Source organism: Rattus norvegicus, chromosome 16 (assembly GCF_021556685.1).
Source record: "Rattus norvegicus strain SHRSP/BbbUtx chromosome 16, alternate assembly SHRSP_T2T, whole genome shotgun sequence".
In the NCBI taxonomy this organism is placed as follows: Eukaryota; Metazoa; Chordata; class Mammalia; order Rodentia; family Muridae; genus Rattus; species Rattus norvegicus.
The window spans coordinates 26,864,315-26,887,521 of NC_141549.1; the positions used below are offsets into that span (position 1 = coordinate 26,864,315).

Genomic DNA, 23,207 nt, shown 5'->3' on the forward strand with positions numbered 1-23,207 from the left:
AAGCTGGAAATTAATTTTTGTTCTCAAGAAAAGCAGTAATCACTCTTACCAACTGAGCCATCTCTCTAGTCCAGTGTTGCTGTTTGTACAAAGCTTTTTCTCTTTGGTCATATAGTCATCAAACATCCACCCCACCTCCCCCAGTGGATCTATGTGGGAAAGTCTCTCAAACATGTTTTCTGTTGCAACAAAACAAAACAAAACAAAACAAAACAAAACAAAACACCTTCAATCTTCAAGGACTGTTCAGTTCACATTCAGAGGTCTTGCTCTTGATGGGTTAATAGCATTGGCTTTAGAACTAATCATGGAGACCCCAGTGCAGAAAAAGCTGGGGTTCAGAGAGCTGGAGAAGAGTAAGAGAGAATTAGAAGACAATCTTGCTTAGTGTTCATGGATGCTTTGGGCAACAGCAAGAATTATTATTGGCTACTTTGATTATCACTTTATTATCGTAAAGAATTTTAAAACTTAGTTTTTTTCTTTGAGCCTCATTGAAATTATGCTTTAAGTTTGTATTTGTTATTCTATTTCTCAATGGAATGAATTTTAACAATCACTGTCCAGGGAGCTTTTGATTGCCATCTGATCAACTAACAATGAGCCAATCCCAAATACTCACACACACACACACACACACACACACACACACACACACACCACACCACACACATGCAAAAACACACCACACACACACACACACATACATACACAAACCCCACATAACACACACAAACATACACACACATACCACACACACATACATATACACATATACACACAGACACATACTACACACACACACACACAGATACAGACCACATACATACACACATACACAAACACACACCCCACACCCCCCCCACACACACAGATACATACCACACACCCCACACCACACACACATACACACTCAGACAGACACACAGACACACACACACCCCACATACCACACACACACTCCACATACCACACACACACACACACACTCTCTCCCCCACATACACATCTACACACACACACACACACACACACAGATACAGACCACACACATACACACATACACAAACACACACCCCACACACCACACACACACACACACAGATACAGACCACACACCCCACACCACACACACATACACACTCAGACAGACACACAGACACACACACACCCCACATACCACACACACACCCCACATACCACACACACACACTCTCTCTCTCTCCCCCACATACACATACACACACACATACCACACACACACACACACACACACATACACATACACTCTCTCCCCCACATACACACACACACACACATAACCCCCACACATGATTTATTTATGAAGTAGTGTTTACTTTAGCCCAGGTTGTTTTCAAACTTGCTATGTGGGAGGATGATGTTAAATTTCACATCCACTTCTTGAGTGGAGGAATAACAGCCATGATTGATTCGAGTTTTCATACATTCTAAGCAAGAAGTCCATCAGCTGACTTTAATCCCCATCCTGACTTAACTATATAAATATTTTTACAAATATTTAACCTGTGTAATATACTTAATTTCCTTTATTAATATAAACCTAACTTTTGATTCAATATGAATAAGAGGTCATTTATTCTGAAGAAAACATGAACCACCATATCTGGTAACATGGATTCAATTTGCCCTGAATAACATGTTGCACTGTGAAGGTGGTTACACAGACTTTATGCTGGGGGCAGTCATAAATAAGAACATCCGCAAAGACATTGGTGGGCATACAGATAGTTCCAGAAAAGCGGAAAATCTCTGGATTATGATTTGAAAACATGATCACCAGTATTCATTCACCTGTAATGGAGTCGAGGGCTTGCCTGTGAATGGTGATCTGCCCCTATTCTCATTCCCCTGTTGCTGGGACAGGCACTATGGGCTTCATGGCAGTTGGAACTTCAGCTCTAGTTATGGGGTACAAAAACTTAAGAAAACCTGAATACTCAAGTAAACCTGGTCCATCTAAAAAATCTGCTTCTGGTTTGGAGGATCAGTTGGATTCCTTAGCTGAGGTTATCTTTCAGAATTGAAGAGGAGTCGACCTCTTTATGAAACAAGGATGTCTCTGTGTGGTACTGGGGGAAATTTGGTGCTTCGATGACAATAATCAGGGACAATTAAAGTTTAGCCATGGTCATAAATAACCTTAGAAAGAAAGGAAGGAGGGAAGAAAAAAAGGAAGGAAGGAAGGGAGGAAGGAAAGTAGGAAGGAAGGGAGGGGGAAGGAAGGAAGAAGGGAGAGAGAGAGAGAGAGAGAGAGAGAGAGAGAGAGAGAGAGAGAGAGAGAGAAAGAAAGAAAAAGGAGATATCAAGAATCTAACAACTGGTCCCATCTTTGTTCTCCTATCTCCATGGCTAACTACTCTACTTACAGCCATGACTAGGGGTTACTATCCTATTTTGCGTTACTATATATAATCTTTTTGCTTCTAGCTTTCACTATTGAACCATGCCTGCTAAGCTTCCCACTTAGCTATATAAAACAGAGAATAAATTCTGTCATAACAATAGTGCTAAGACAATACTGTAACCTTCTGCACCCCCACCCCCCCATAAGTCCACGATTTGACTCACACTCACAGAACCAGTGGGGAATGTAACAGGTCCACACACCATAGTAGGCACAAATGATGCCATGATGGCAGTAGCTAGCATTCAGGCCTTAGAGCTCAGCCTGTAGACAGCACCCCTTGCCAGAACAAGAACAAAATCCTAATGCATTGGAGTCCACAGTTCTAGGAAAGTCCCACAGTGTGCTAACCTTGCTTTTCGGCTTCCGTAGTTCTGCTTCTGGCTAACTGTTCTTACTAACTTGGGTGTGACAGCCCGTGACACATTTTTTGTGTTTCAAAACTCATCCTAAAAAGGGCTCAGAACTTCACTGGGATCCTGAATACTCAGTGTAGTTGCTGGTTGGCTAATAAAGACTTTCTATTGGCTGGAATCCGTGTCCATGTGGTCTTCCTTGATGGATACCTCCCAATACCAGCAACATAAAAGAAAAGTTCAGTGAGGGGTTGCAATATGAGGAAAGAGAAGGACCTACAAGAGGACAGCTGGGGTGGACAACAGAGGAAGAAGAGAATGAAAAAAAACATAATTGGATATGTGTATGAAAATTCCATAATGAACCCCATTACCTTGTCTGCTAGCTTAAAAAACCCAATTTTTCAAGGTTATTAAGAATATCTACAGAACCACACTACATTGTAAAATGGGGGAAAGGATATCAACTTGGAAGGGACTCTTTGGGTGAGCTTTTGGGGAGCAGAAGGGAGTGGTTGATGGTGGATGGATGTGATCAAGATCAAGACGGATGTTTACAAGGATGAAACTGTTAAGGAATTAACACGAGATAGTGTATTAAACTACTAGATTCAAGGGCTGAGTGTACTGACACACACCTTTAATCCCAGCCCTCAGGAGGCAGAGGCAGATAGGTCTCTATGCGTTTGAAGCCAGAATGGTCTACATAGTGAGTTCCAGGACAGTCGGCGCTACATGGTGAGACCCTGTGTCGCAAACAAACAAACAAACCAACAAACCAACCAACCCCCATTCCATTCAAAACATCCAAAGACAATTCCAGGTTAGATTTTGCTTCCTACTTAACAAAATTTCCCAAATAAACCTAATGAGAACCAAAATAGGAACTATTAACATGAAATACATTTTAAATAATATTTGCTGCAGATTGTTTTGTGGTTAGGTTGGGATTCCCACACATAAACGTAAGAAGGTTTTCACGGGTCTTAACTGGCTTCGGGAAAGTGGCCTTATCGCTTTAAACAGAACACAGATCCATTTGGTATCGCAGCCATGGTGTCTTGGGTCGTCAACTTTCTTTCCACTCTACTACAAAGTCACATCCGAGGGATCCTGGGGCATTTAGTGCTGTTCTTAGGAGTTGGTCTCATACCTGGGACTGTAGAGGATTTAGCGTATACAGATGAAGGGTTTACTGCTCTCTGTGCAGCTGGTGAACACACAAAGGACCTGTGATGAGAGGAACCTGTGCCTTTGAACCCAGCAAGCCTTTCCCCCTTGTAGCTCCTTGCAGCGTTCATTTTATTCACAAGTTGAAAATCGTACGTGATGGGAGGAAAAGTACATGATGTAATTGTGCTATTCTGCTGGGATGTGGCTCCAAACAGATAGGCAAAGAACTTCATGTAGATTAGGGTTTGGGGGAGGCAGAGAACAGTACAGTGACCCTAGGAGGAATAGGGCAAAGCGACCAGGGAGAACAGGAAGAAATGACTACTCAATCCCACTTCACTTGATAATGCTTTCTTGGGCTAGTTCTCCCCCTAACGCACATCCTGGTTGAGGTTCAAAGGTCAGGTTCTGAGTGAAGGAGTCAGAGTACTTTCCTAAGTTTGGATTCTGGGCAGTTAGACATGAGAGCTTTGTTGTCGTATCTGGAAAAGAAGTTCTCCTTCGAGAGGAATCCAATTCCCAGAAGGATGTCTGCTTTGGGCCACTTTCACAATCAACACAAGTAAGTAACCTCTGGGGTGGGGGGCGGGGGTTGCAATTACTGCCTGTCTTTGAGAAACTAGAGCTGCTATCTGGGTCACTTTTCCTGAGGAGTGGGCTCCTGATTCTTTTCTCCTTCCTTTTCCCTATTGTGTTCACAGGAGACTTTGATCTCAAGTTTTCATTTTACTGATCTCTTTGTTGTAGAGCAAACAAATACATATATTTTAAAGGCAGGTTTATTGGGAAGCTACTCTTCCATCAACAAGTTCATTGGCCCCAAGGACCAAGGCTAATGAAGTCACTGTGGGGAAGGGGTACAGAGAGGAGAGGGAGAGAGAAACAGAAAGGGGCACGTGCGCGCACATGATTGAGAGACAGACAGAGAGAGAGAGAGAGAGAGAGAGAGAGAGAGAGAGCAATTTATATTTTAAGTACCTCAAAACTTCTTTGTTTCTAGGCATAGAATAATCTGTTCAGTTGAGAAGTGGCAAGTTCCATAGCAACTGAAAATGTGTATTTCTCCCAAGGCACTTTAACCTGGGCCCTACCATGAGAGGCTGGCAGGAGGGAGGGTGTCCATCATGCCTTCAACAGCCCTAAGAGGCTGCAGAAGCCTAACCCACACCCATACCTGGGAAATCTTTTCTGAAGCAAGGATCGCATGTGGAGGTGGTCTTGGCACTAGGAGACTCAGAGAAAAAGAATCAAGCCAAGGGACAGGGAAATAGGCAGCAATCCCTTCAGAAAATTAACGGTAAATTGAAATGTTTGCCTCTTTGGTATTTGGGCAGGGAAAACAGTAAGAAGTCGGTTCATTTTGCCTCCCCTCCTTTTCCTCTTTTCAAAAATAATCCAGCAGCTTCTCCCATTTATCCAGTATGGGTCAAGATTTACCTCTAGACATTTCTGGAGAAGATTCCAGAAGTCCATTCTAAATGCGCCTAGAAAGGTTTCCCTGGGCTAAAACTCTGCGGTAACTTCCCGCGCTCAGCTTGTTTGCTACCTGACAGCTGCTTCTGCTGCCTCCGTGGTGCCCAGTCCCCTGCAGATATGAGACAGGCTAATCCATCCCTGTGGCTCACATAGTGACCTGAAGTAACCCCAGAAGCTCACTGTGTGTTTGGATAGCACAGAGATAAGATAAAGAAAAGGACATGAAGCAACACCCCCGAAAAACATGGTCCAGTGACCTAGTATTCAAGCACTGACCAAGCCCGACAGCGTGGAACACTTTACCAATGGTATTTTTCTTACCACCAGTCCCTTCTGCCCTAATTACTCCTGGCTGCAGACTCAGCAGAGACAAACCACAGCTGGACGGCAGTATTTTCCGCTGCAATGTTCCTCATGTAATCAAAAGCAACTGTGGCAGACTTCCTTTTCCCAGATAAAGCAGTGCCAAAAACTGACATCCTTTCCGGGGTCCATTCCCCAGCTCGAATCCTTTCCCGTACAGGTATCGTATTTGTGGACCGAAAACTCAGTGCTGTCTGTTGGTTGGACACATTTCAAATGCATAACTCTTAAACTGCTTTTTATTTACCTGAAAAAAATTCACACACACACACACACACACACACACACACACACACACACACACACACACTCAAGAATTAAAAGGTCCGCCAGGGGATACAGTGAAAAGATGTTCTACATTCTCTGGGTTGGCACTTCGTCTAGGCTCCGCCCCAGCTACTTGACAACAGCCAGGTGTGACTGACTATAAAAGGGGCTTCTTGCCCCCTCCTCCCTCTCTTGTTCTTGCTCTCTTCTTGCCCTCCTTCCCCTCTCTCCCCACCCCACTTCCCCACTCTATCCTTGTGCTCATGGCCAGCCTCTACCTCTACTCCTCCACCTCTCTCTCTCTCTCTCTCTCTCTCTCTCTCTCTCTCTCTCTCTCACCTTCTCAACTCCCCTCCCCATGCCCTGAATAAACTCTATTCTATACTATACTGTCCTGTGGCGGTCCCTCAGGGGGAAGAGATTCCCACAGAGGCACCCTTCCCCCACCAAACATAGTCCTTCTGTCTTTCCTTTTATAAAACCCAACACTTTGTCCTCTAATGATCAGGAACCCTGACCTAGAAGCACTTACTTTCAATCCCGGGTCTCTATAATCTGAGAATTCTAGTAGGAATGGCCAATGCATTTAAAATATGCATAGTCCTTTGAGCTCCTATGGACAGATAAGATTACTGTCTTTCTGCATCTGCTTTTTCACATAACGCAGTAACCTCCAGGTTCATTCATATTGCCACACATGACAGGCCTGCCTTCTTTTTATTACTGACTAGCATTTCCCTGGTAATGGAAACATAAAGACACATGCATGTTCACCACATTCATTTTATCTGCTTCTCTATTGATGGGCCCTAGAATTGATTCCATCCCGTGACTATTGTGAACGGTGTTTTAATAAACGTGGGAGTGTAGGTATCTCCTAAACACACTGCTTTCATCTCCTTTGATATAAACCAGATAGACAAATTGCTGAGTCATGTGATTATATATTCTTTTGTGAATGGGTGGACTAAACTGTATTCCTATCAGGAGTGTGTAAGCTCTCCCCTTTCTCCCAAATACTCACTCGGACTCAGTGTCTGTCTGTGTGTGGTGTGGGGGGTGTGGTGTGTCTGTGTGTATGCAGGCGTGTGTGCGCCATAGCGTGCATGTAGAGGTTAGAGGACAACTTCAGGAATCTGTTCCCACATTCAGCCTTGTGGGTCCTGGGGACAGAATGCAGCCCATTGGTGTTGGTGGCACATGCCTTTATGTGCTGAGCCGTCCCAATGGCATAGTTTGCCTTTTTCTGTAACAGCTGTTCTGACAGTTGTGAGATGTCATCCCACCACATCTGAATCTACACCTTGGATCACAGAAATGGAAAATAAAATAGATTTTTCTGGGGCTGATGTGGTTAGTGAGAGTTGGAAAGGCTCTGCTAAAGGATATAAGATTTCAGTGAGGCAGGAAGATTAAGTAAGCTATTGTACAACATGGGAGCAGATTAATGTGTTGTACTTGAACAAAATCTCAGGATATTGGAAACATTTTACAAAAATTTTAAATATGAGAGGTATTTCATTTGTAAGTTAGATAGGCCTAGTCATTCCATTGTCTCTGTGTGTGTGTGTGTGTGTGTGTGTGTGTGTGTAGATATAGATATATTTGACATATCATGTTGCACATGATAAATACATGCAGCTTTGTCAATATAATAAACAAACACCACACACACACATACACACACACACACAAACATGTAGGCCTTGATTTTTCTAAACCTACTTTTAATAAGGGTTCTTAAATGGTTTAACCTCCCTTCTAGCCTACCACCCACCAGAGGTAGTAGAAAAGGAAGGTTATTAGGATATGGGGGAAGTGGATCTGCTCAGAAACAGTTCTTTGGAACAAATCCAATCCGCGTTGTCAGGATATATAGTAGCCGTCTAGTTCAGTAATGTCAGGATAGCAAACAGAAATCAGCAGTGGTGGCTCAACCCAGCAGAAGTAGACAGGCCTCTGCCGAATCAGCACAAGTCAACAGGAGACACCAGGACGAGCAGAGATGCCAGGAGAAGTTCTCTGCAGTGCCTTTTCCAAAGAAGTGAAGAGCAGTTAAGGCACAAGACTAAGAAGCATTGCAAAGCTGGCTGTGCAAGCCTGGTCACACTGGGTCCTTCTCATACTCCTGCAAACATCACGTGTCCTCCCATGGGTCTTCCCTCAGCTGACATCACTCTGCCAATCTGCTAGAGTGTACAGAAGTAACAATAACCATTAAGGAATGGCGGGGCGTACCAATACAATACCATCGGTGTTGTCCACCATCTTTTGGGTCCTTCTTAACACATGTCCTTCCGTGTGTTTGCTTTAGCAAAACATCTTTTTCACCTGTGTCTGCTTCAGGAGAACACACCTTCACATGTCTGCCGCAGCAAAACATCCAACAAATCATCTTTTTCTAAATAAGAAATCACTCCTTTAATTTTTGTCTTTATTGTGGATAAACAAAGATACTTTAACCTAATGAAGTTTCAGGCTTTGATTTTTGTTATGGCTTCTGGGTCATTTTATACTCAAGAATGCCTTATCAACTCCAAGAATATCCTTTTGGTTGTTGCATTTTCTTTCAGCATATTTATGATTTTTTAGTGTTAGGTCAGGTGGAGTTTGTTTGTTCGTTTTATTTATTTGTAAGACATGAAATGACGGGGATTGGAGAAATGATAAGAGAAGCTAAGTGCCCGTGATGCTCTTCCAGAGGTCCTATGGTTTGGTTTCCACCACCCATACCAGGTGCACCACAGCTTATCTAACTCCAGTTCTGTGGGGTCTGATACTCTCTTCCAGGGTCCACTGATACCCACAGCCCGCACAGGTACATGCGTGTGTACTTACTTACACACACACACACACACACACACACACACACACACACACACACACACATAATACACATAAATAAAAATTAATTTTTCAACTAGATCTGAGATTAATTATTGAACATGACCTGGTAGGCTGCAACCTAGAATGGTGGAAGCCCTCAGGAGTGCAGGACCTACCATTTGTGCAGGGGCCCACACTGGGGACCTATGGGACCCTATAGCCATCAAGGATGCGCTGCTTCTCAGCTACCAGGTCTTCAGATTCATCTGCGTTCGGCGTGGTGAGGTCCTAGTTCTTTGAGGTGTGGATCTTCTAGAAGAGAACATAAATCATACAGTCCTTATAGTGGACAGGATGATCTGGCCAGTGGGAATCCTGGCCACTGCCCTGGGGCTTCCCAAAGGCAACAGACATACCTACCTGTCTAGTGGCCAGACTAGGACAGCATTGAGATCAGAGACATGGATATTACCCAGAAAACAGTCTCCAAGGTTCCTTAGGGCAACCCCTGTAGGCAAAGGTTGAATGCACTCCCAAGTAGGCTGCAGCTCATGGTCATTGCAGACAAGGCCCCTGTGCAGAAAGGGACTGGTTTGGCTTACTTGGTAGCAGATAAAAATAAAATCTTCTTTAAAATGTATGAAGTAGTGATAAATTTGCTTTTCTGTGTGGCTAACAATTATTCAAAGAGCACATATTAACTAATATATTTTTTTTTTCGGATTTGAGGACTGAACCCAGGGCCTTGCACTTGCTAGGCAAGCGCTCTACCACTGAGCTAAATCCCCAACCCCAATATATTATTTTCTAATGGTTTGAAAAGCCATCCTCTTAAATATGCGTACTAACCAGATAAGCATATGCAGTAGTTAGGTATGTATTGCCTGGTTTTGGACTGTTGCTTTATCTTTTCACCCACCAGGCAATACTGTTTTTATTACATTGCTTGATCTTAATGCTTGGCAAAGTTTATCCTTGTACTCTACTCTTATTCTCTTAGAACCTTTCCTCTTAATCTTATTTAATTTTCAAGTGATTATAGAAACATGTGCATAGTTTTCTTTTTGAAAGTTTTCATCCAAATTGTGGACTAATATTCTATTTCTTCATCTTTTCTGTTCCAGATAGTCATTTCAATGTGTTTTTTATTGGATATTTCATCTACTGACATTTCAAATGGTATTTCCTCTCCCCGTTTCCCCTCTGGAAATCCCCTGTCCCATCGTCCCTCCCCCTGCTTCTATGAGTTGCTCCCTCACCCACCCACCTACTCACGCCTCCAAGCCTGGGCATTTCCCTGCACTGGGGCATTGAGTGTTCCCAGGACTAAGGGCTTCTCCTGCCATTGATGTCCGACCAGGGCATCCTCTGCTACATATGAGGCTGCAGGCATAGGTCCCTCCAACTGTAGACTTTGGTTTAGTTCCTGGGAGCTCTGGCGGGGGGGTCAGGTTAGTTGATTGTTGATCTTCCTATGATTTACAAACCCCTTCAGCTTTTCAGTCCTTTCACAAAGTCCTCCATTGGGACCCTGTGCTCAGTCCAATGGTTGACTGTGAGTATCTACCTCTGTATTTGTCAGGCTCTGGCAGAGCCTCTAAGGAGACATCCATATCAGGCTCCTGTCAGCAAGCACTTCTTGGCATCTGCAATAGTGTCTGGGTTTGGTGTCTGTATATGGGATGGATCCCCAGGTGGAGCAGTCTCTGGATGACCTTTCCTTCAGGATCTCTTCCACACTTTGTCTACATATTTCCCTCTGTGAGTATTTTTGTTTCCTCTTCTTAGAAGATCTGAAGCATCCACACTTTGGCCTTCCTTCTTGTTGAGCTTCATGTGGTTTGTGAATTGTATCTTTGGCATTCCGAGCTTTCGGTCTAATATCCACTTATCAGTGAGTGTATACCATGTTTATTCTTTTGTGATTGTGTTACCTCACTTAGGATGATATTTTCTAGTTCCATCCATTTGCCTAAGAATTTCATGAAGTCATTGTTTTAAATAGTTGATTTAATAGCTCCATTGTGTAGATGTGCCACACTTTCTGTATCCATTCCTCTGTTGAAGGACATCTGAGTTCTTTCCAACTTCTGGCTATTATAAATAAAGCTGCTATGAACATAGTGGAGCATGTGTCTTTGTTATATGTTGGAGCATATTTTTAGGTGTATGCCAAGGAGTGGTATAGCTGGGTCCTCAGGCAGTTCAATGTCCAATTTTCTGAGGAACCTCCAGACTGATTTCCAGAATGGTTGTACCAGTCTGCAATCCCACCAACAATGGAGGAGTGTTCCTCTTTCTCCACATCCTCTCCAGCATCTGCTGTCACCTGAGTTTTTTGATCTTAGCCATTCGCACTGGTGTGATATGGAATCTCAGGGTTGTTTTGATTTGCATTTCACTTATGACTAAAGATGTTGAACATTTCTTTAGGTGTTTCTCAGCCATTCGGCATTCCTCAGCTGTGAATTCTTTGTTTAGCTCTGAACCCCATCATTTAATAGGGTTATTTTCTCCCTGCAGTCTAACTTCTTGAGTTCTTTGTATATTTTGGATATAAGCGCTCTATCAGTTGTAGGATTGGTAAAGATCTTTTCCCAATCTGTTGGTTGTTGTTTTGTCCTAACAACAGTGTCCTTTGCCTTACAGAAGCTTTGCAGTTTTATGAGATCCCATTTGTCAATTCTTGATCTTAGAGCATAAGCCATTGGTGTTTTGTTCAGGAAATTTTCTCCAGTGCCCATGTGTTCGAGACTCTTCCCCACTTTTCCTTCTATTAGTTTGTCCTCTCAGCTTTTCTAACTCTGCCCCTTACCCTAAACTCTTACATCTCATGTGCTTCCCTCCCATAGCTTCACCGAATTTCAGCTCTATGTTCTCTTGCTCCTTGCTCTTGCTCTACTTAGCCTGTACTCTTTGTCTTCTCCCCTCTCATAACTTGGTCCAGTTTGTAAGCCAGGGTCATTCACTTCTTTCTTTCTCAGCTCTGGACTCTCCTAGATGCCTCTGGCTGCACTTTCTCCTATGTCCTTAGTTTCTGCATGCATGCAGGAAGGAAACATGAATGGAAGGAAGGAAGGAAGGAAGGAAGGAAGGAAGGAAGGAAGGAAGGAAAGACTTATTTTGGCTCATAGTTTCTAGAAATTTCAGTTCATTATAGAAAGGAGGGTAAGGTAGAGCAGAGTACTTCCCAGCAGGTAAAGTGGACACAGATTGTTGTGGGAACCAGTGGTGCGGTGCAAGGATCTACATCTGCCAGCTGGTCCCAGCTTCCAGAGTTCCTCAAACCTCCTCAAATAGTGTTAACATCTGGGCACCAGGCATTAAAGAATATATCCTATGTGAGACATTTCATATCTGAATCATAGTGTTTAATGTGATACAGTATTAAATGATTGTCTAAGGGTTTTCTGATAGGTAATGTTATCAATGTATATAATTTTAGCTTTTCTTCCTTTCTATTATTTATATAGCTATTAAAATGCTTTTCAAATTATATGAACCAGAATTACCAGAACAACAAAAAGATATTGATGATGAGAGAAATCCTTGGTTTTCCTCTGACATGAGAGGTATAAGATGCTGAGATTGTGTGTGTGTGTGTGTGTGTGTGTGTGTGTGTGTGTGTGTGTGTGTGTGTGTGTGTGCACGCTTGTGTGTATATCACAGAGATATATACAATTTTGCTTTGTTTTGTTTTGGCTTGGGTTCGGTGTTTGAGTTAAGGTCTCAGTCTATAAAACCCAATCTAACCTCTAATTCGCCTCAGTTCTCCTGTCTCAACTTCTCAAATGCTGGGATTACAGGATTGAGTCACCAGACCTTGCTTAATAAAATATTTTTAGGTTAAAAGTGTATATATTGATTTCTACTTTATTGAGAGACATCCCAGAATTAGAGACCAGATTTAATATTTGTTTGTTTGTTTATTTTGCATTGCTGGAAATTGAACCAACAACTTGGGTATGTTAGATGTGCTCCCTCACTGAACTAGCTGTATCTTCAGATTGGGTACTAAATTTTAATTGGCTTTTATATTTATGGAGTTAATTATAAGGTGTTTTGCTTTGCTGCCATTTCTTCTAAATTTTGGTAAGGTTTCCTGATACACTCCCAAACACAGTGATTACATCCATATTTGCAGTTACTAAGGAGTCTGAAGAAGCATTGCAGCTCAAGGCCTGACTAGTCCTGGCTGAGCTGTAGAGTGGGTTCAAGGCCACTCTGGGCAATTCAGAACTCATCTCAAAATTAAAACAATAAAATGAAAGCCGATGGTAGAGGATTTGGTATATATGCAACTTTAGAATCAACCAATGACACCAGGATAAAAAGGAAGTCTTTCCTAATCATTCTGTGAAACCAACTGGAGAAAGTCCTTTTGAGAATTATTTCTTTTATAGTAATTTATTATATTTAAGTTTTGTCTCTTGAAGTGATTTAAAGATTTGGGTTTTTTTAGTTATTCATTTTTTGAGGTTCTTAAATTTGTTTATATAGAATTTAGCACAATATTTCTTGTGATTATTTATGATAATTTTTAAGTCTCTATATCCATGGTTATTTTCCTAACAACTCTTTATTTTGTGAGTTTATGTATTTTATTTTTCATATGATTATGCTGTAACTGTGGTGGCTTGAATGAGAATGGTCACCATAATCTCATATATCTGAATACTTGGCCCCCGGTTTGTGGAACTGTTTGGGAAGGATTGGGAGGTGTGTCCTTGTTGGGAGAGGTATGACCCTGGGGGTGGGCTTAGCGGGTTCAAAAGACTTGTGCCATACCCAATGTCTCATACTTGTGTATCAGGATGTGAGCTCTCAGCCACTGCTCCAGTTCCTGCCTACTGCCATGCTCCCCGTCATGATAATCATAGACTCCTATGCAAGAGTTTACTTAATTCAGATAAACTCTTTGTACTATAGTTTGCAGTCACGGTAGCTTATCAAAGCAATAGAAAAGCAAGTAAGGCCTAACCTTTATATTTAGTTATTTATTAGTTGTGTTTTTCTTTTTCTTGATTCATTTTTATATTTATCTTTGTGATTTTTGTCTTTCTGTGAAGTTTAGGGTTTTGTTGTTTTTGTTGTTTGTTTTGTTTTGTTGTATTTTCTGATATCTTGAAGAGGTTTTATCCATTTCTTGTTTATTGAGATAAGTTTTTAGAGGTATGAATTTTTTTCTAAGTATGGTTTTCATTGAATTCTGTGAGTACTAACATGTGGTGTTTATGTTATTGCTATTTCTGAGGAGTTCTATAGAGTTTACTTTTCTCTAAAACACTGAAGTTCTGACTTTATCCTGAAGGTAATAGGATAAGACTTTGTCTTAGTCTTTGGTCACTGCTACAGCAAAGTGTCTTAGAATAGAATAGGTAACTTTTCAACAATGGAATCTACTGTTATTGCTTCTGAAGATTGGGAAGCCCAAGGTCAAGGCTGGAGTGCAGTGGGTTTCTGAGAAGAGCTGCTCTCTTCCATAGACGTTGTGTCTGTTGGGTTCTCACATGGAAGTCTGGCAAAAGGTACCAAAAGGCTTTCCCTATCCCCTTCATGAGAATGCTATTCCCATCCCTTCTCAGAAAAAGTAATAGAGCCATATGATATAAACACCTCCTCTACTTCCTAATACCATTAACTAAAATGAGAGACATTTAGTGTGAGAGGTTTTGTAAAGACAAAGCATTTAAGCTTGGTTTTCCTCAGGAGAGTGATGTCACAATTATGAGCTACATGTTGTATTCCAATTAAGGTACAGAAACTAGACATTCAAACACAAGGGACAGGCAACTATATATCAAGTGAAAGATAAACAATGCCTCAACTGATGTCAATAGAAAAGGGGCTGAGGATAAGAAGGTTCCTCTGGAGACCGCATTCATTAAACATAACTAGAAGGAGAGTAAGGGGACGATCAAACTATTCCATAAGTGAACAGCGAGGGTTCAATGACATGCACTGAAGTACAAATATAAGTGGGACATCACGATTGTCAGGCAGACTGTGACAATGTACACCCTCACGATCCCTGTACATATAACCACACCAATATGTACATGTGCGGTACTGGAAAGGTCACTGACATGTAGCCACAGATGGTAAGCAAATATAGTATCTTCATGTTTCCTCAATTGTTTGGATTGTTATTACAAAATACTGTGTGAATGTAAGAATGTAGTCTTACAGCCCCTGAACCTGGAAAGTCCATCGTTAGAGTAGTAGTCAAGTTGACAAGAGCTAATTTACGGGCTCATGAACAATGCTTTCTCTCTGTTTCCTCACATGGGGACAGAATGAAAAAGCTCAGAGAGCCTTGACCCTTCTTGTGTCTCTCCTCTGCTGAGACCTCTGCCTCTGGTCCTTTTTGGAGAGAACATTTGGAGACATATTAGTGCCTGCAAAGGATGTCTTCATTTAGTGTTATCTCTGTATTTTTAAATAAATGATTTAAAGAAGTTATAGATGTGTCAGACACAAACAGTTCCCTTAATTTAAACTAATTTAATGTTTTGAAAAACTTTCTCAAGATTTAAAATACTAACAAAATTTTGTGATATATTTAGATAAGCGGCACCAGTTAATGTTCATAATCACCCCTTTCCCTGTTGGATGTAACAAAAACAGTATGTGGTCTACATCATCTGAGCATTTTCAAAAGAAGCAAAATGTAATATGCCAAGTACTCGATGTGCTGCTGACATTTAATAAATGTCAAAGAGAAAGAGAACATTTGTCACTGAAAGTGTAATTTGGATTTCAACCTTTTCATAGGATTGCTTTCTTCCCAAGATGTATTCACAAAAGTTCAAGATCCCCTTTTAAAAGGCCGGATGAGAAGAAAATATACAACCCCTCCCCTACAATAACAAAAGGATGATTGTTTTACAAAATCATGGAACAGAGTATTAATATATCATTAGCATTGACTACATACAAAACATAGTATGTTAGTTAAGACAGAGAACAGCTGACACAAGTTGTATTGAGCATTCTCACCATTAAGATGCTGACAGTTTGATAGGGGAGAAGAGACTTAAGAAACATCCTTAATATAAATGGATAATGTGATCGTTAATTTCAATTTTCAACTTGAAATCTGGAATCACTTGGGACTCTGGCCTCTAGGCATGCCTATGGGGGATTATCTTAAATAAGTTAATTGAGTTGGAAAGACCTGGCCACTGCAGGTGGCACCATTCCCTGAGCTAGAGTCCTGGACTAGAAAAAAGAGAGGGTGATCTGACCACAATGCTGGCAGCTGCGTCTTACCCCACCACAATGAACTGGATGACCTTCAACTACGGTACAAAATACACTCTTCTTAAGTTGTTTTTGTTGGATATTTTGATAAAACATCCAGGAAAAGCATTTCAGTGACTGGCAGTGGAAATGCAGTGAAACACAAAAACGCCATTCTGAGAGGGGATCACGTTCTATTCAGATGAGCTATATGTAAGTAAACAGTTTTGTGTCTCTCATTGATCATCTCAACTATATCCATGTGGATATCGGTGTTTATATCTCTACAGGTGAAGTTGCTGTCACATTCAAAGCAGGCATGAAAAGAAAAAATAAAAACCGTACATATGACAAAGGACACTATATGATCCTCGAAGGTCTCTTTTGGCAATGATACTTTAGTGAGACCCAAGAGGAATTGCTAAATATGGTAGACATCTTGATTGTCAACGTTGACATCAACTCAGTGACACTTCTGAACAGATCTGTAAGGATATTTCTTGGGAGGATTAATGGTGTGGGAGAAAGGAAGTTTTGGCACCTTGTGGCCCAGACGTAAAGAAGTCCAAGGGAAAAGCTGTTGTTTTCGGTCTCCCTTTGCCCTATCCCGTTGCAGCTACTGCTGCTGGGATTGCTACTGCTGTGACTGCTGCAGCAGCAACTGCTGGACATCAGCTTCTTTGGACTTCTGATATGGACTAGAGACCAGTGGCTCTCCAGAATCCTCCAGGCTTTCAGTATCAGATTGGCACCATTGAGGTATCAAGTTTCATGGACCTAGCAGCTACCAAGTTCTTAGACACTGCAGTGTGAAGAGTTATGCTGAACTACCCAGTATATCATGAAAGCCAATTTAATAGGTCTTTTAAATTATTTGTTTTTTCCTAGAGAATTCTGACTAATATACTCAGGAGATGACATGTGGAGAGCCTTGTAGGCAGTTAAAGGACAGTCTAGCAGGAGAACTTCAATGGGGATAGAGTACGGTGTTTTGGGACAAGATATGAGAAATGACTAAAAGATATGTCTAGAAAGAAAATTGAGATCAAATCACTACTCCTCAATGCCCCTGGCCTTGACTTTCTGTCCCTCAAGTTACTTAAGTATTTACCTGTAGTATTAGTTGGGTCAACATACTTTATGCCAACTCATCTAATTATTTTATTAACTCAAGAAGGAAGACGAATGAACATTTCCTATCTTGGTACTTAGAAAATCTAAAACCCTTAGCGTCATGTAGCTATAACACTTTTGAATAGAACTAAGTAACCTGGGGACGCTCAGGAAACTATAAAGCTTTGACCTGACTCATTGTCCCCACAGGTTGAAGTAGAGCCAGCATGTCTATCTAGCACTAGCAAATACCTATGCCCCAAAACACAGGGATAGCTGCACTCAGTCTTAGTGGTTCCATCCATCTCCTATTCATTCTATGCTTTCTCTTGAGTGTAAAGTTTCCCATGTGCTATTCTATTAGGAGCCCACAGCATAAAATTTTGTATCACTATTTCTGTTGAGACTACAATATTGCTATGCATGGGAATCAGCTAGGCCCTTAGTCCTAGGGGAACCTGAAAAATACAGATTCAGAGAGTTGGGACCCATCTTATGAATGATGATAGCTCAGACATGACACTTTGTCAAATCTCCCCTGTTAATTCTAATAGGAAAAGCACCGAGAACATTGTTTTACTGGAACAGATAAGAGTTCAGCTGATATCACTTATTAACTTTGGTGGGGCTTTTTGTCTTTAGACTTTTTCCACCACAGGGAAAAACAACAACTACTGCTAGTAAGCTAGATAATTCTACAGAAAATTCCTCAATACCACTCCCTCATGCTGCTTAGGGTCTACTGGAGTCATGCACAAATCAGAGTCGGGAGTTAGGAAAAGGAATTTGGCCCAGAGTAACCTTCCATCCACTGGAATTTTTTAAACACTATTCTTCATGCCCAGTCTACAGTAAGAGACTTAGTCAGAATTCTTTATAAAGACTTCTAAGGCAAGAGTTAAATCAACATGACAATATCTCCCTTATAATCATTACAGGAGGTTAAGACAGCCATTTTAACTTTAATGTCTAATATTTAGTGGAAGGCATTGCTGATTCTTTGGATTATGATAACTTTTCCTCAAAAGACTAAATGTAGTGGTTCTAGGAATGTACTAGGAATGTTTATGCGTTGGGACAGTCTTTTCCTTTGTAATGAAGATGAAAGGGAGAAAGGGAGCGCCTAGCCAGGATCTATCCTGGGAATCCAGGGACAGAAGCAGGATGTGGGATGCTAATCAGATTTCATGGTTTTAAGGTTCCCAGGGATTACAAGTTTCTCACATGAACAAAACAACCAGACCAGCTGCTGATTTCTGTTAACAAGCTAGATAACACACCCTGACCAAACAGACAGAGTGTTTTTTTTTTTTTAATTTTACTGAATATTTTTATCATTCAATATATCATTGGTATCAATTCCAGATCCTGGTCAGGGTCAACCTCTTGGACCAGACACAGAAACATCCAGTTTGCCATGATGTGAAACTTTCTCTTAAAGCAATCAATCACATTGGGAGATTTTTCTCCAATTGTTGGGAGTCTGTGAAATAGGAAGATCTTAGTGTGGCAGAAGAGAAGGAGCTAGAGAAGGATAGATAAAGAGTGACACAGGCGGAAGAAGAGCCAGTTTGCAGAGGAAGATTGAAAGCCCATTCTTACCTGAGCCTCTTCTAATGACCACAGTACACTCTAGAAAAGCCACACTATTTAAACTTCAGAGAGAGGTTTGTGCTATGTAAATGCCCAATTTTAAAGGGACAGGTACCATGTGGGTCAGTACTTTTGGGCCCTTTCCTCAGATCACTAACCCAGTGCTACACTCCCATTCTTAGGAATGATTTTCCTGTTTGAATAAACTGTCTCTATTTCTATTTTTAGCCTTGCGTCCCTGGTACAATCATTTACTCTTGTACACAGCGCCTGGAATCTTGTCCCCTCTGAACTTGGATCTGCAGCTCAACCCCCCTAAGCGTCCCCTGTTTTGTTTTGCTTTTCCTTCATATCCCCTTCTCCTTGCAACTATCAAGGATGTCAGCTTTCCTGTTCTGTTGTTTTTATTTCAAACTTTAATGCAAACATCCATAAGTTTTCTTCTGAGTTTATAAATTCTTTTATCGGTGCAGCTAAGAATCAAAAGGGAACCTCTGTTTCCCTGGTAACATTAGTTCCCACAGAGTTTACTTGCTTACACCAGAGCATCACTTCACGTCTTCATGGTTGCGTGATTACTCCAAAATGGCCGTCTTCACCAATGCCAGACAAACACAGATGTAAATCTGCCAGTCAATACTCAGATTTAAGTCTCAATTCTTTCTCGGGGAATATATCCAGGAAACATAAATAAAACTCCAAGAAGTGATGTAGACTTCAGACTTAAGTGTGACTTTCAAGTGATCAAGGAAAAAAATGAGAAAGAGAAACAAAGAAAGAAGAATTCAGCAAAGGCCAGCTGCAGGGACAAACCCAGGGAAGTGTCCCAAACAAGGGAAAAGTTTGTTTACAGAGGCAGATTTAAATCCCTGTCTTTGTTTTGATAGATGATTCTGGTTACTCATGTGTGCTTCTATTACAAAGGAGTAATTTCTATTTTCAGTGCTACTCCTGTGTCTTTTTTATTTCTCAAATCAATCAGCTCAAAAGAATTTTTACGACAAAGAAGCCCATTTGGAATTAGCATAGTCTGTCTCTTAGAGAAGTTGAGCTTGGAGTTGGGAGCTGGCTGATAGTTCCTGCTAATGCTGATTGTCTTTGTGGGGGACCCACTTAGCCCATCATCCCACTGCCAGGTAGGCATAAATAAAACTTTTTAAAGCTGAAAATACCTTACTTAAAATACAGAAGGATATGAGCGTGGTAGCATGCTATACACACACACACACACACACACACACACACACACACACACAGTGCTCTAATGACAGGATGGTAGAGGCTGCTATGTAGTTCTAGGGCCTACTAGGTGACCTGGAACTTGTAGACAGGACTGACCTCAAATTCATAGAGATCCACCTGTCTCTGCAACCTGAGCTGGGATTAAAGGCGGGCAACACTGTGCCCAGCCCTTTCCCTTTTCAAAGAAAGATTTATTTATTTATTTATTTATTTATTTATTTATTTATGACTTTTTGTTTATGACTGTTTTGCTGACATGTATGTATGTATGTATGTATACTGTGTGCATGCCCACAGAGTCCAGAGGAGAACATTATGATCTCCTAAAACTGGAGTTATGGGCAGTTATAAGTCACCATCTAAGTGTTGGGAACTGAGCTCATCTTAACTGCTGAGCCAGCCCTTGGGTACCTTTTCTATACCCAGGGATAAGGCACTTATCAGTCTGCTGTGTGAGCAGTGCTAGTTAAATGGTGCTGTTTGTATCTCCACGCAAGTACAGGGTCATCCTCCATTATAAAAATGGAGTCAAAATGTACTAGTAAAATGGGATTTCTTGGGACAAGGAATGTTCTGAAAACCTACTGTTTTACACAATATGAGATATCTTAGATTAGGGCTAAGTCTTTCTAAAGTTCTGTCTTTCTAAAAGACTCAGGTGTCAAAAGAGTCATGGTCTCCAGCTGGTAGATGCAATCATTGAGAAGGGCTCTGACAAGCAAAGTGCATTTGGAAGATTTGAGAAAAGTAACTGAATAGACCATGGCCTCTTCAATAAGACAGAGGCTAGGGAACTCACAGGAGGTCTACAGGTTACTAACTGTAATTAATTGAAACCCTACAATAGGTTTAAAATCCATGAGCTCATAGTTATCTAAAACATGACTAAAAGAATTTCATCATTTACCCTTAGAGCCCTAAAGAACTATCATTATTCTATAACCTCTAATGAATGAATGGAGCTATAGAGTGGTCACCAAGGATTGGTGATATGACAGGTAAAGGTATCTCCTGACATCCTCATGAGATGTATGACAGCACTCATACAGTGCTGATGCTCAAAGCATATATCCTTAATCTGGGCAAACCTCTAGACCTATTCATACTCACCTGAAATACAGACTCAGAGGAAACAGTTAAGTACTTCTAGTATGTAGGGATTTCATTGACCTTGCCGAGATCATCTCGAGATGTAGCTACTATGGTTGTTCTTGCTTAGCCCTGGTAAACTTGGCATCCTGTAATCTATTCCATGAGTGTGTCTGATGCCCTTGATATGAGATTCAGCTAAAGTACACACACTCTGGCTTGGATAAAGTCTCTTTTGTTCTAACATCCTATGAGGCCTCTTTCCTGGACAATAGTGGCAATCTATTGGTGTTGCTGCACCCCTAAATCAGGTCAGTGAGTCCAAATGTAAAGCCCTTAATCATACTTACATCAGTAAGTCCCTGACACATCCAATTGTAAAGAAATAATAATGTCTATTTGTACTCCGTGGAGAACACCAAAAACACGTTTTCTACAGAATGTGCAGAGAGCACCAAATGCTGTCTGTAGGGTTTAAGAACTGCAGGGTTTAAGAACAATACCCAGCAGTCAACTCTATGTCCACATACTTTCAGTGAATGAGGAGAATTTGAAATTTAAAATAAGGCAACTTACAGTATCATCAAAAATATAGCATAGCATTTAGTTCTACACATTCTCTTGTAATTAGTGCTTTTACCACTGAAATAGGTTTTTCCCATGATTAATGTAATTAACATCCACTTCTTTCAAATAAAATTATGTTGAAAATATTTTTAAGATTTATGATTTTACAACTCAACAGGGCTCATAGCTCACAGAGACCAATGTGACAAACACAGACCCTGTATGGATCTGTGCTAGGGCCTCTGCATATACATTTATGATGGTATAGCTTGGTGCTCTTGTGGGACTCACAGCAGTGGGAATGGCAGGGCTGTCTCTGACTCTTTTGATTGTACTTGGGACCTTTTTCCTCCTACTAGGTTGCTTCATCCAACTTTGATATGAGGATTTGTGCCTAGACTTACTGTAGCTTGTTATGCCATATTTAGTTGATATCCCTGGGAGGCCTGCTTTTTTGTTCCAAGGGAAACAGAGGAGGAATGAATCTGAGGGAATATGGGGAGAGACTTGGAGGAGTGAAGGAGGAAACTCAGTTCAAGATGTGAGATATGAGAGAAAAATGAAAAATTATGATTTAAACATTTATTTTAAATTCTCTTTCTCTCTCTCTCTCTCTCTCTCTCTCTCTCTGTGTGTGTGTGTGTGTGTGTGTGTGTGTGTGTGTGTGTGTGTGTGTGTGAATACAAGCACAGGTGGAGTTGGAATTACAAATGGTTGGGAGGCACCCCACATGGGTGCTGGAAACTGAATTCTGGTCTTGTGAAACAACAGCATTGGTACTCTTACTCACTGAGCTGTCGCTCCAGCCCCCTTGACTTTTCCTTTTTCTTTTTTTTAATGGTTTCATTTGCCATTTACAATTTCTTCTTAGAGATATTGTCAAAATCACGAATGGACAAATTTGGAAAACAGAGTTATTTTTTCATTGTTGAATTTTCAGAGGTCTTATTTTTGTTGTTTTTTTTACTCCAACATAGGATTTTTATAGGTTTGTGATTTTATTTGGGTAAATCTGACAAAAATATAAAACCTGTGTCCTAGTGTCATGGTTCAAATATGCTTGGCCCAGGGAGGGGCACTATTTGGAGTATGGTGGTCTTGTGTGTCACTGTGGGCATGGGCTTTAAGATTCTCATCCTCAATGCCTGGAAGTCAGTTTTCTAGCAGCTTTCAGATGAAGATGTAGAACTCTTAGCTCCTTATGTACCATGCCTGCCTGTACGCTGCCATTCTCCCACCTTGATGATAAGGGACTGAACCTCTGAACCTTTAAGGCAGCCCCAATTAAATGCTGTCCTTATAAGAGTTGTCTTGGTCATGGTGTCTGTTCACAGAAGTAAAAGAGATATAAGAACTACAAAATGACACCAAAAATTAAAGACCTGTAAGAGACGAGCACCATGGTTCCACACTCACAGACCATCAGACTCAGCTTTGCACAGACACTAATTCTC

At 41.1% G+C, this 23,207-nt stretch overlaps 1 long non-coding RNA gene and 1 other non-coding gene across 3 annotated transcripts in view; one reads left to right on the plus strand and one right to left on the minus strand.

Moving 5' to 3' along the window:
• Positions 1-4,425: 4,425 nt before the first annotated feature.
• Positions 4,426-23,207, plus strand: part of LOC148000503 (uncharacterized) — a 106,243-nt gene continuing 87,461 nt past the window's right edge. Inside the window, exon 1 of one of the 2 annotated variants that reach the window (XR_015639761.1) lies at positions 4,426-4,537. This is a non-coding gene — a long non-coding RNA (uncharacterized LOC148000503). The remainder of the gene's footprint in view (positions 4,538-23,207) is intronic. The other variant, XR_015639767.1, reaches the window with a different exon arrangement.
• LOC120097674 (small nucleolar RNA SNORA70) lies at positions 9,386-9,519 on the minus strand. The gene has a single exon (XR_015640539.1). It is a non-coding gene; the product is annotated as a small nucleolar RNA SNORA70 (small nucleolar RNA).